At 33.1% G+C, this 13,641-nt stretch overlaps 1 pseudogene; it reads left to right on the plus strand.

The window, feature by feature from the left end:
- Window positions 1-10,351, plus strand: part of LOC111370139 — a 34,346-nt pseudogene extending 23,995 nt beyond the window's left edge.
- The last annotated feature ends 3,290 nt before the right edge of the window (window positions 10,352-13,641 follow it).

The raw sequence follows: 13,641 nt of genomic DNA on the forward strand, positions 1-13,641 counted from the left end.
GACCCATGCTATCTAATTGCTTTCTTCTACATATATCCAAGCCCTTGTATGTTTTTGGTGTGGTTGTTCATTATATTCCTTCTCCATAACATCTTTCCAAGATTCAAGAACACATTCAAGTCTTAAATTAATCTTTTGATTCTTGAGTTCATTCAATCATAACTTTGGGAAAAACATCAAATTCATATAATTCAAAATACCCACTTCCTATGTGTGTGTTTGAGTCACATTATTTTGAATGAATGTATTTTGGAATAGTAGATTGATGGAAAATATATAGTTAAAAAATGAGGTAAAATTTTGGATTTACGTGTAAAATTATTTTATTGAAGAATGTGTGATTGAAATAATATCAAATCATTGTTTAAGATTGTATTTTTTTGAAAAAATACGGCTCAAATAGAGCCTATATATATACATGAAGGTACTTTCTCAATAACTTTGTTAGGTTGCTGAAGATTGAGGGAGGTTGGACCAGAAGCACACGAAGAGTACAAGAACAAGGTGTTCTTATTGTCTATAGTGGAGGTTACTGACTTAATTCCTGAATTTTTACCCAATTAGGTTTCTTCGTCAACAATTCTTGTGTTCTTTATTGATTTTATATTACAAATTGTGACAGTTCAACATTGGATAAATTGACTTGATTGACTAAACATTTAGCACAATTAATAAATGACTTGTTGCAATTAATTTCTAATTTTAAATCCGCAGTTTTAATTGACAAGGTACTGAGTATTCAATTTCCCTATAGCCAAGTCACTACGTCCAAGTTTGTAAACTTGGCAAACAGGAACACTGACGTGACTGTTGATGATTCGTGTCAACATGAGAATTATTTATCGCACGTCAACATCTATGTTGTTTATCCTTTTACTATCGAACATGGTTGAAGTGATATCATTGTAAATAAAGTAAAAACTGAGGACCTAATTATGACATAATGAAGTTCAGGTACGTACTTGAACTTGATCAGATATGCTCTTTCGTACGACCATAATAAGATTAAAAAACCAATGCTTTCTTGCTCGTGTGAAACATGCATTAGCATTATGTCCTACAAGTGATCTCCCCCAGGATATGGTTTGCTAAACTCTACCGATATGTTTGCTAAACTCTACCGATAACCACGAAATGTTGAACGTCTATTTTGAAGTCACAACGTGGTACTAGCAGTATTTGCAAATCATAAGGGCTTATTTGCAATTTTGCTTGTTTTTACCTACTTCGGAAAATGTAAAGCCATATCTATCTATTTTGATTTTTCTAAATCTACAACATATGCACTAGCTGATGTAACATGTGGCTACTTTTTATTTTTTTATTATTATTTTCATTATTTTGATTAGAGAACCCAAATCGGATTTTTGAGAGGAAGAGCTAAGAAGTTCTTGCATCTTCTTGTGACACTTCTCGTTCGTTTTCACTGATGTGAAACGTGAATCCTTTTTTAATGACAAATAGTTAGATTATTCTTTAGGATTCAATAATGAGATTTCTTGGGGATATGCTTCCTGTAGGCTAAATTTCTCAATGCTGTCATTTAGAACCAAAGAGGTTGAACTTTTACTTGGTCATAAACTTGAAGAAGAGTGAATTCCCTTGTCCAGACAGGAAATGTTAAGTATCTTATTTTCCTTCCAATTAAAATGAGCAAGACATACTGAGTTGGTGGATTATCATTTTCGTGTTAAATGGCACATAAAAAAACTCATCATCAGACATTTTGTGCTTTTTGCCAACATAATTTCTCATCTTACACTTTTCATGTTTATGCAGAAGACATATGCCTAAGGTGAAGACAAACAGGGTGAATTACCTGGAGGGTTGGGTGAACTACAAGCAAAGATGAGAGAAGGTTTCTATTATTTCTATGATGTCATTTTTTTTACCTTTATCACAAGAGGAAGGAAATTTCAAAGGAATTATATGAATTCTGCTTGGAGCAGGGCTATGCAGATCGTAATTTAATTGCAAAGTGGAAAAAGGTTTGTTAGTCACGTCAAAAAAATTGGTTCGTGTCATAGGAATTATGAAATCTTGCCAGAGTTTCATCTTTCTTTGTATTGTGTATAGCATATGCAAAAACGGCCTTGAGGGTGCGCAAATTGAGCGAACGTACAAGAGCCTCAAAATTGTAGGGGCACAAATTATTTTTTTTTTGTTATAGTTGTATGTTTATTTATAATTAAATATTTAAAATATATATTAGTTTTAAAAATATAAAATTTTTATTATCATGCATAAGATATTAAAATTAAGAATAATGTGGCTAACTAATTATAATTTCCTTGAATATTATACTCTTAAATAGTTTTCCTACCTTAGATAATGTCATTAATGTGAGGGAAAAGGGAAAAGAGAGATCTGGCCGTTGAGAACTAAGAGAAGAAAGAAAAATTGAGCGGTTCCTTTTCCAATCGTCTCTTTGGAGAAGAGCAATAAACTCCAAGGAAACGTACCTTCAAAAATCGGAAATTGCAGAAGCTCTAGGTTATGTATTAAAATTTCTGATTATATGTACTCTTCAGAAATCATCTTTTTTTCTAATCATCTTTGATTTGGCTCTAAAAAATTCTCTCTTTTCCTTAAGCGACGATTGGCGATTGAGGAAGCACGACATAATTTTCCTCCGAAGAAGTTGAACACTTAAAAGTGAGTTTTTGTTTCCTCAACATACTTTTTTTTTCAATAATTTCTCTAAATATTCAAGAAAATATAAATTCTTTTTTAATATTTTTTTCAATGTTTTGAAGATAGGTTCACCATTCATAATTTATAATTACTAATTTAATAAGTAAAACTAATTAATTGTGAAGAGATTTACTCTTAAGTGAAATCAATTAACTGTGATTCTGTGAAAATGGGTTCACCATTCATAATTTATAATTATTAATTTAATAAGTGAAATCTGCTAATGAAATTGATTCATTGAATTTTTACTTCCTTTGGCTTTCTTTTCGTTCAATTGGTGATACATAGATCTTTTGAAGAATCAAGATTGCTTTAATTGCTTATAAAGATTTTGCTGATTTAATCTTTAATCAGGTGTTATCTTCTAAATTTTTTATTTTTTTTAATATATATCTCTTTTAAACATTATATGGTTTTATAGTTTTTATTGTTGTTGTCAAATCAAAGTTTAAAATGTATCCTAGAAAACAATAACTAGGATTTGGAAAACAAGCCAAAAAGAGAAAATTTGAAGAGTTGATGGAGTCTTAAAAAGGTGCTATTGATAGATTTATTGTTAAAGAAACTAAAAATGTGGACCAAATACTTGAAGCTGATAAAAATGAAAATGATAAAAATGAAGATGTTGAGGAATTGAGACAAAATGAACATGATATGCTTGACAATGTTGATGATAAAAATGAAAATATTGAGGAATTGAGACAAAATGAAAATGATATGCCTGACAATGTTGATGATGACAAAAATGATAACGTTAATGATGAATTTCCTAAGGAAAACAATACTAGTGAAGATGTTGATGATACGTCTGTTAAAGAAAATGATACTAATGAAGATGTAGATGGTTTGATTCATAATAATGTCCATTCCCTTCAACATCCATGATCCAAGAACTTGGGATAATCTTGATATAGAATATAGAGATTTGCTAGTGATAAATGGTCCTACAAGATACCTATTACTAGAAAAGGGTCCAAAAGATAATTTGTCCAGATTTTTCTCTTCAAGCCATTACACTTGTTATTTATCAAATGGTAAGAATGTGAAAGGCCATCATTGGCGTATTCAAATGATCTTGACTGAGTTTTTTGTTTTTGTTGTAAGTTATTTAAAAGAGGTTTACAAAAAAGTCGGTTAATAAATGAAGGATTTAATGACTGGGTACATCTCAGTGTCAGGCTTAAAGAACATGAAATGAGTAGTGTGCATATCAACAACATGGCTACTTGGATTGATTTACGTGCTAGATTGAACAAAGACGAAACAATTGATGTAGAAATTCAAAAAGAAATTAGAAAAGAAAAACAATATTGGAAAGAAGTACTACAAAGAATAATTTATGTCGTGCAATACCTAGCTAAAAATAGTTTGGCTTTTCGAGGAACTAACGAGAGACCACTTGAGGATAGTAACGGGAATTTCTTAGGACTAATTGAAATGATTGCAAAGTGGGATCCTATCATGAAGGAACATATGCGGCATAGAAAGTAATGAAATTCAATATCATTATCTTTCACATAAAATTCAAAATGAGTTGATAGCTTCTTTGGCTTCCAAAATCAAAAGCACAATTATTAAGAAAATCTAAAAAGCAAAAAACTTTTCTGTAATACTTGATTGTACTATGGATGCAAGTCACCAAGAACAAATGTCCTTGATCTTAAGATGTGTAGACTTGTCTAGTAATCCAATTCAAATACATGAATATTTTGTTGAATTTTTAAAAGTGGACAATACAATAGGTTAAGGACTTTTTGAAGAATTACAAAATACTCTAATAACTCTTAATCTTGACATTAATGATGTAAGTGGATAAGGATATGATAATGGATCTAACATGAAAGGTAAGCACCAAGGTGTAATACCTTAATTTAGTAAAAAAAAGAAAAACAAAAAAAGGAACTAAAAACAAAAAATAATAATGAGGCGGTGGATTGATTTATATCAATCCACCCAAGTTGAAAACCTATCCAATTACACACACAAACACACATTAATACACACGAGAAGCCGAGGCAGAAAGAAAGAGAAAAAGAGAGGGAAAAGAAAGGAAAAAGAAGAAAAAAAAAAAGGAGAAGAGAAAGAAAAAAATAGGAAAGTTCACCTATGCTGTTAGAAAATAAGTGTTCTACATTATTAGACTTGAATTCCTTAATTTTGAAAGGTAAGTAAAAAGTTACTTATTATTAAGCTATGTTTGATTTTATAGTTGTTATATTGTTAGACTAAATTTAATTTTATTGAAGGGGTTAAGTATACTAAACTATGAAATTGAGTATAGTGAAAGAAAAACTAGTTTTAGTAATTAAAAAGATTTTAGAAATCGCCTAAACGTGAAATAATTATGTTTGGGTATCGTCTATTTAATTATTGAAATTACTTAAATTAGTTAATTGTTGATTTAAAAATTATATTATATTTCAGGCGGCGATATGGATATCGGGACAGTGTACCAATTGAATTGATTTTGGCGTACATAGTTCTGTAAGTGGAAAAATATAAATATTTTTAAAGTATTTATAAATTAAATATATTGTTAAAGTATGTGCAATTATATACAATTATGTGTTTGAATTACATGGTTATTATGGAAATATCTTTTATTATGATACATGTGGAATATCAAAGATTATTTATGGCATATTTGTGACTTGGTATATATGACATGCGATATTGAGATTTGTTTGGTATGTGAGACATGCAATATTGAGGTCGGCCAGAAAAGTATCTACGATTATATACTTCTTCTAGTTTACAGAGGGGCATTGGCTGTGTTCTATCCTACACGGAGGGTCTTGACCTGGCATTGATTTGATCATGTACATATAGTTCACAGAGAGGCCTTGACCGTGCTTTAGAATTGATTATGAGAGGTCTTTGAAATCGACTTTCGTTCACGGAGGGGCCAAAGGCCCGTGGGGAAAGTTCTTAGCCCGAGGGGCGGATTATTTATTTCAGTCAGAGGGTACATTTTTGATAGATTTTTCAGTACGTCTGAAGTGATGAGATTATAGCATGTTTATCAGCTGATGTCTATATCATGATTTTAAGATGATATTTTATGACCTTATGTGAATATTTCGCTTCTTGGCTATAATTACATGATGGTAGCTTGTGAATTATCAAATGATATGAATTTGATATTCGATAAAAATGTATAAATGAAAAAGTATAATTATTTTCGAATTTCTCCACTCACTGAGCTATCAACTCATATATTTTTCCATATTTTTCCTACAGGTGGAAAATTGATTCTTTTTAGCTGGAAGAACCTAATGATTTCGAAATGAGAGTTATACGACATGTTGAGTGTTATAATTCATATTGATGAAGCACGAAATAAATAATTTGGGCCCATCGCATTATATTTTATATAAGCATTTGATTTTGTTGTATTTTTTGAAATAACTCATAGTCAGTCTTGGTGATAGATTTGACATCTAGTCAGCATCTATCATCGGCGCAGTCACGTTTCGAGTCCACTAGGGTGATTCGAGACGAGTCGTGTCACCAAGGTGATAAAAAAAAAACTACTAGACATAAATTCTAGAGCATTTTATACACCATGGGGATGTTATAGTCTAAATTTAGCATTGTGTGATATTGCAAACTCTTGTGTTAAAGCAAAAGATTTTTTTGGTGTTGAACACGGCATTTATAATATGTTTTCTAATTTTACAAAGAGATGAAAAATATTGAAAGACAATGTTAAAACTAATGTCAAGCCACTGTCACCTACATGAAGTCATGTTGAAGTTATTAAAGCAATGAGATTCCAAGCTCTTGAATTAAGAGAAGCTTTACTTGAAGTTGCTGAAATTGAAAATGACAATGATGTAAGGTGTTGGGCTAAAGCTTTGGCAACCTTTTATGTCAGAAATTTGGGTTTTTAGTAGCTATGATCATTGATATGAGATATTATATGCTGTTAACTTGATTAGTAAACTCTTGCAATCTAATGATATGCTTATTGACGTTGCTATTGAGGAAGTGAAAGGGCTATTGCTTTTTTTAAAAAATATAGGGAAACTGGATTATATGATGCGATAAATATTGCTAAAGGAATTGCCATTGAAATGAAAATAAATCCTTTATTTCAAGTGAAACGTATAATTTATAGGAAGAAACATTTTGATGAAAATGCTACCATAGACGATAAACAATCACCTGAAGATTCTTTCAAAACCAATTATTTCTTTTATATAGTAGATCAAGCAATTGGATCACTTGAACAAAGGTTTGATCAATTCAATTCATATGAAAAAAAGAAATTGGATTTCCATTTTCTTCTGACAAGTTAAACTCATAGAATGATGCTAATTTGAAAGTATATTGTGATCATCTTGATATTATTTTAAGACAGGTAAATTTTTGCGATCTTGATAGCGAAGATTTATTTGAAAAGTTAAAAGTTTTGCAAAATCTTTTACCAAAAGAAATAAATACGGCTTTTGATATATTGACTTATTTGAAAAGATTGGATTGCTTTTCGAATAAATGTATTGCTGATAGAATATTGTTCACCAAATATTTTCTTTCGATTTAAATCACCGCAAGTGTACGGTTCGTTAACAAGTAATAAAGTGGAGCAATTGAGTCCGAATATCGTCCCACAGAGATTGATTAGTTTAGTTTTACCTAACTTGGCCTTAACCGAAACTGATTTGTCAAACGTGAATTGTAGTGACTTAAATTAACCTTAATTGGACTAAATATGCAAATATGTATGATTTGAATGAAGTGAAATGCAAAGTGAATGTGTTGATTGTAAGTTGGTGTACTCAATGATTATAAAAGCGCACTAGGATCACGAATCCCCAAGTAATGCTCAATTTAACCTTAATTCCACACTTTGACACAACCGATGACATTTTGAAGAATCAATGCTCCTAAATCTATACAACACTCTCTCTTGAGATGAATTGAACCTATTCTCATACGCCACCAACCTATATCTCTATGACGGATGCAAATATATGAGAATGTGTGTAGTTTTGTGAGTACTTAGAGATTCACGCAAAGTATAGGGGTATATTTCTATTCCCTATTGGACCCTATGATGATTTATACCTTGTCGAATTTATTCCTCTTCTTTTGAATAGATGAAACAAACCACGAAAACTCACACAATTACGGGCCCATAATCATGAAAGAATTAAATGCATATAAATCATTCAAAACAATCAATACATGTTTTTGTGTCAAAATACGGAGCAAAAAATTAAATATCACATTACAAGGTTCATCGATCTACTAATATAGATTTTTCTAGCCTAGTATGATGGGAAGAAGAACACAACAACAAGAATCAACAAAAGACATCACCCAATCGCCTTTTGATTTGAAATCTTGAATCTTGGAATGAATCATCTCGTTCTTGCCCTCTTTTTTCTCTTCAAATCTTCCAAAAATAATGTATAATACGTGGTGTCTGTTTTTGGACGTCCCTAGGGCTTTAAAAAAATCCTAAAATTTGTTTCCATAAGAGTTTTAATCAGAAAAGGAAATAAAAAAATTTTCGCGCGTGATTGGCTAGGCTGTCACCCGGGCAAAACATATGGGGCAATCCCCCGATTTTTATAACTCGGCTGTCGCCTAGGCAAATTTTTTTTCAATATGTTGCATTTTAGCCCTCAAAGTCAATTTTTGATTCTTTCAAGCCATTTCTCTTGCAATTTCAACTCTTTGACTTTCATTTGCATCCAATTGAACTCGCATCATCTTTAATCTTCATTTTGTGATCCGAATCAACTATTGAAATGTTACAATTTAGTCCTCATACTTTGAATATCCTTTCTTTTTTATTCTTTTTCGTTTCTTTTCTCTTGAATTTCACCACATTCATTAATATAGTCCTACAAAACATCATTACATAGAATTAAGCCATAATTCAAACTTTTTTTTATCATAATTAAGTCATGTTTGTGAACTAAATAAGTGTGTAAAAGCACACTTATCAAATATATTGACAATTCTTGTTACTATTGCATCGGCTGAAAGAAGTTTTTCAAAATTGAAGTTATTAAAATCTTATTTGCGATCAATCATAGTACAAGAATGATTGAATGGATTAGCTTTGATATCTATTGAGCAAGACTTTCTAGAAAATATTGATTACGAAAATTTAATTAGTGAGTTTGCTTCTGAAAATGCGAGAATAAATATGTGTACATGATTTGTTTCATTTTAAGCTTTACACTTGATATATATATATATATATATATATATATATATATATATATATAGGCAAAAAAATCCTAAAATTGAATTATTTTTTATATATATATATATTGGCAATGAAATCCTATAATTGAAGTATTTTTTTAATATATATTTTAGTTACTTGAAGGAGGCATCATTTTAAAATCTCATAGAGGGCACATCAAATCTCAGGGCAGGCTCTGAGCGCCTATTTGTGACAATGCAGTCGAATAAGTTTCCTCATGATCATTGGATATGGCATTTCAAACCATGTGAAAGATGAAATAGATAAAGTAAGTAATGTTTGTTCACTAGTAATGTGCTTTCAGTTATTATGAAGAGTAATGTTATTTAGCTCCACCGAGGTTACAACCTTAGTCCTGTAACCCCATTAAGGCTACATAGCATTATGCTATTATGAATTGTTTAAGAATTAAGATACATGCAAGTATAAAAACCATTCCTACGTGCTCTCATTACAGATTATGAAGTCAATTACCTTAGTTTGGGTTTGAATTGCAGCGTGGTTATGAAAGGCTCTGCTATTTAAGGTGCCTGCATCCTTGGGATCATAACTTACAAACTACGTGTGTGCACGTCCAGTTCCCAAGCATTTGCGCAAGGAGAAGTTTATCGAGTGTGTATGTTGGGTTTTTGATACCCAATAAATCCCGGGCTATGATGTTAACGTGGGTTAATATTATTTCATAGGCATAGGCCGATGAATGAAATAAGTTCAACAACCAAGTCCATGAGCTACACCAGACCCAATTGTATTCCTTATGGATGGCTTGAATTTTGGCCCGTTTACCCCTTTAATGACCCAACTTAAAGCCTAACCCTAGAGTATATATTTGGTTATAACCCTAGCCACTTTGATATGATGATTGTGTGATTTTGAGAGAAGAAACTAGTGAATCCCGGCTGCCCCCCTTTTGTGTGAGAAAAAGGTGTCCAGAAGTGTCCAGAACACTTGTATAACGTGTGCAATTGGTGGTTCTTTCATAGTATACCTTTGTGGTGTCTTCTCCTAGCCTTTGTGGCCATAAATCATCATCCCTTCTTGTCCTACGTGGATAAGATTGTATAGCAACCAAGGTGAATCAATTGGTTGTGGTTTGGAGCCGATTGGACTAGTTGTTGGTTGAGAAATGTACGTTGGATTGAGCCTGGAAAACAATCGTTTGAAGATCCTTTTGAGAGAGCTTCCGCAACAATTGGTATCAGAGCTTCAAGGTGAAGGTTTTGGCTTGTGAAATCTACCATAAATCGTCCAGAAAATCGACAGAAACGCAGCAGAAATCAGATCGAAGAAGCTGTCCAAAAACTGTTAAAATCAGTCTCCGTTTTTCACATTTTCTGATCAATCCAGAAGGAGTTTGGAGAAACGGAGACCACTGGCGTGACATGCAGGAGGAGGCGAACCCTTCAGGACGGCGTGTGTGGTGGCGCGTGAGGCCCACGCGCAGAGAAGAGAGGCCGCGCGTGAGGGCGCGTGAGACTGAATTTGGAGACGGTCTCTTCAGGCAGTTTGTTCCTAATATTATTTCTGACATTTTTCGTGTTGGAAGTTTTTTGTTTCAGGGTACATAGTAGAATCTGGACAGCGTTGTTCTTCGGGCGTTCAGGACTCGATCGTGATTTTTTGGTTGCTGCAGTTTCCAGAGACTTTAGGACGAATAGTGATAGTCCTAAAGTGATGAATTCGCGTCTCTCGATATTTACGAACCTTCAGACATGGTCCGCTCGGTATCGTGTTCTTTGTTTTTATTATTGTAGTTGAAATAAATGTGTAGAGTAATTTATTTTTTGCATTATAGGTCATCGTGTGGGATGACATTAGGTTTGGGGTTACCATGAAGGGGTAACCATTGCCTGTTGCTAGACCTAGGAATTATTTCTTAATTATTTGCCTTAAATTCTTTGTGAATTTGCTATCAATTTTTTCTACATTATTAGAATTGCATGTGGCCTTAGGAAAGTTTACTGGACTATTCTATGTGAATTATGTTCATACTTTACTTGTGGTCATTATTTGACATTGTTGGCAAATGTGGGTCTAAGGTAAATGTAAAAAAAAAAATAACATATATTTTAACTGTGGTGAAATTTGGACATAGTTGAAAGAGATTGTCCTAGAATGATAATAAAAGGAAAGATGAGGATAGAGACAAGGCGAATATGACTTTAGGGTCGAGTAGTGATCCTAGTGAGGTTTATTGAGAGAATAAATCTGGTTCTTGCATTGCATCTATGTGTAATCCTTTCTGCATGTATGTGGTCACTTAATTCTATTGTGATGTTGATTTTATACTTTAAATATGTTTGATGTGTGTAATTGCATGAATTAGAGTGACTTATCACTTTGTGTAATATGTTTACATGCATAGTGGGTTAAATTTTGTGGCGTACTCTATTTGCTCTATGAATGGTGTGAGAGTGTGGTAGTGAGAAGAAAGTTGGGTAGCCGTTTCTCTCCTTTATCTTTGTGAGCCTGTGTGGTTTGTGAGATTATGTGAGGCAGCCATGTTAAAGTTACTTTCTTTATCTTTGTGAGCCTCCTTTGTGAGTGTTGTGAAGTAACCGACTCTTTCTTCGATTTCTCTTTGTGAGTGCTACCTTCACCATTTTCTTTGTAGATTTTTTGGAGTTTTGGTGATTGGAGTAACCTTTGTGGTCACCGAAAGATGTTAATTTGCCATAGTGAGTTTCAGATGCATTAACAGTGTGTTGTGTGTCTTTTGGTAAGGTGGAGTATAGATGCCTAGGGGTACATGGTGGTTTGTACTGGGGATGTGGAGTGTGACATTTGGATCACCAGTGGAGATGTGATCAAATGTCTAGGATCCTTTATCTGGAAAGAGGCCCTGATCAGGTGGAGTGTGAGAGAGACACTTCTATCACTTCTGTTAGGTGGAGACCCATTATCCATGTAGGTTGGGAGAAGTGATGTGGAGATAGAGGATTATCCCGTGGACTTAGAATCTATTGTAACTTACCAGTTAGATATGAGTTGAGTGATCTGTCTAGTGAGCTTGGTGGGCGATGAAAGGAGATATGTGTTCTCGATGTGTGAGCAACAGGGAATGGGATAGGATAAGTGTGGTGAGATCTTTTCTTAGGGTCATTTATGCATGTGTTGTATATGTGGTTGACCCTGGTTTGATTGACTTGGTGTTAATCTATGGTTCTATGTGAACGTGTTTTTGAAAAGATTTGTGTGTGTTATCCTATAGTATATCGTTATCACATGTGTATTTGCTCTTGATTATTTACTGTTAAATATTTGTTTCTACTTGAGTGTTTTTGGACCTTAGCCCCAGTGAGTACATGGAGCAGGTATGGTATGTGTTTCAAGTTGGAAACACGAGGTAAGGTCTGTGATCCAATTTTATTGGCTACCTTGATTATGCAAGTGTTAATGGTGTGTTTTGATTGCTTGCAGATTTATTGGACATCAAGGTGGAGATTTGTTGGGTTTTTGATACCCAATAAATCCCGGGCTATGATGTTAACGTGGGTTAATATTATTTCATAGGCATAGGCCGATGAATGAAATAAGTCCAACAACCAAGTCTATGAGCTACACCCGACCCAATTGTATTCCTTATGGATGGCTTGAATTTTGGCCCGTTTACCCCTTTAATGGCCCAACTTAAAGCCTAACCCTAGAATATATATTTGGTTATAACCCTAGCCACTTTGATATGATGATTGTGTGATTTTGAGAGAAGAAAATAGTGAATCCCGGCTGCCCCCCTTTTGTGTGAGAAAAAGGTGTCCAGAAGTGTCCAGAATGCTTGTATAACGTGTGCAATTGGTGGTTCTTTCATAGTATACCTTTGTGGTGTCTTCTCCTAGCTTTTGTGGCCATAAATCATCATCCCTTCTTATCCTACGTGGATAAGATTGTATAGCAACCTAGGTGAATCAATTGGTAGTGGTTTGGAGCCGATTGGACTAGTTGTTGGTTGAGAAATGTACGTTGGACTGAGCCTGGAAAACCACCGTTTAAAGATCCTTTTGAGAGAGCTTCCGCAACAGTGTACATTGTGGTTGTGCGGATTGCGCAAGTGGAGATTGATTAGTTCTCTGGTAACGTCGCACTGCAAGTAAAATGGTGCAAAAGAGGTTTAAGATTATCTCTATTTAGGGAGGAGGCTTGCTTCTGATCTTTAGAGTTGATAAAACTTCTAATTTCTACCTGACCTCGATGTATAATCAACTTGAACAATTATTGCTTTATTGTAACAAGATGACTTCTGCAATGATGTTAATGGAAACATTTTTGTTGGTATGTTTAAGGGCCTATTTGATAGAATTTATTTAGGAATAATGAGTTATTGATTAGTAATTTTTGAAAAATGTGTAGTTAAAAAGGATATTTTATTAGTTTATATGTAAAATATTTTATTGTGTGAATGTATGGTGAAAAATGATCATGTAGCAAACAATTTAAATTCTTTAAGGATGACAAATAGGCGCTAAAGCTTAATTGGATATTAAACCGTGCTCTTTGACGAATCTTTTAATATAAGTTTTAGTAGACTTTAACAAAAGTTAATGTAACATATAGTCAAAAAATTAATAAAAGTTGTGAATCTACGAGAAAAATCATAATTTATTATCCGAGCTAGAAAATGATTGATCAATAATGCATAATTCAGTATAGATCAACATTCTTTGAAAACCATGTCACGTTGTTACACCATTTGAAAATCTTTGTTGTCTTGTCTGTTGGGATTA

This window comes from Olea europaea, chromosome 21 (assembly GCF_002742605.1).
Source record: "Olea europaea var. sylvestris chromosome 21, O_europaea_v1, whole genome shotgun sequence".
NCBI lineage: Eukaryota > Viridiplantae > Streptophyta > Magnoliopsida > Lamiales > Oleaceae > Olea > Olea europaea.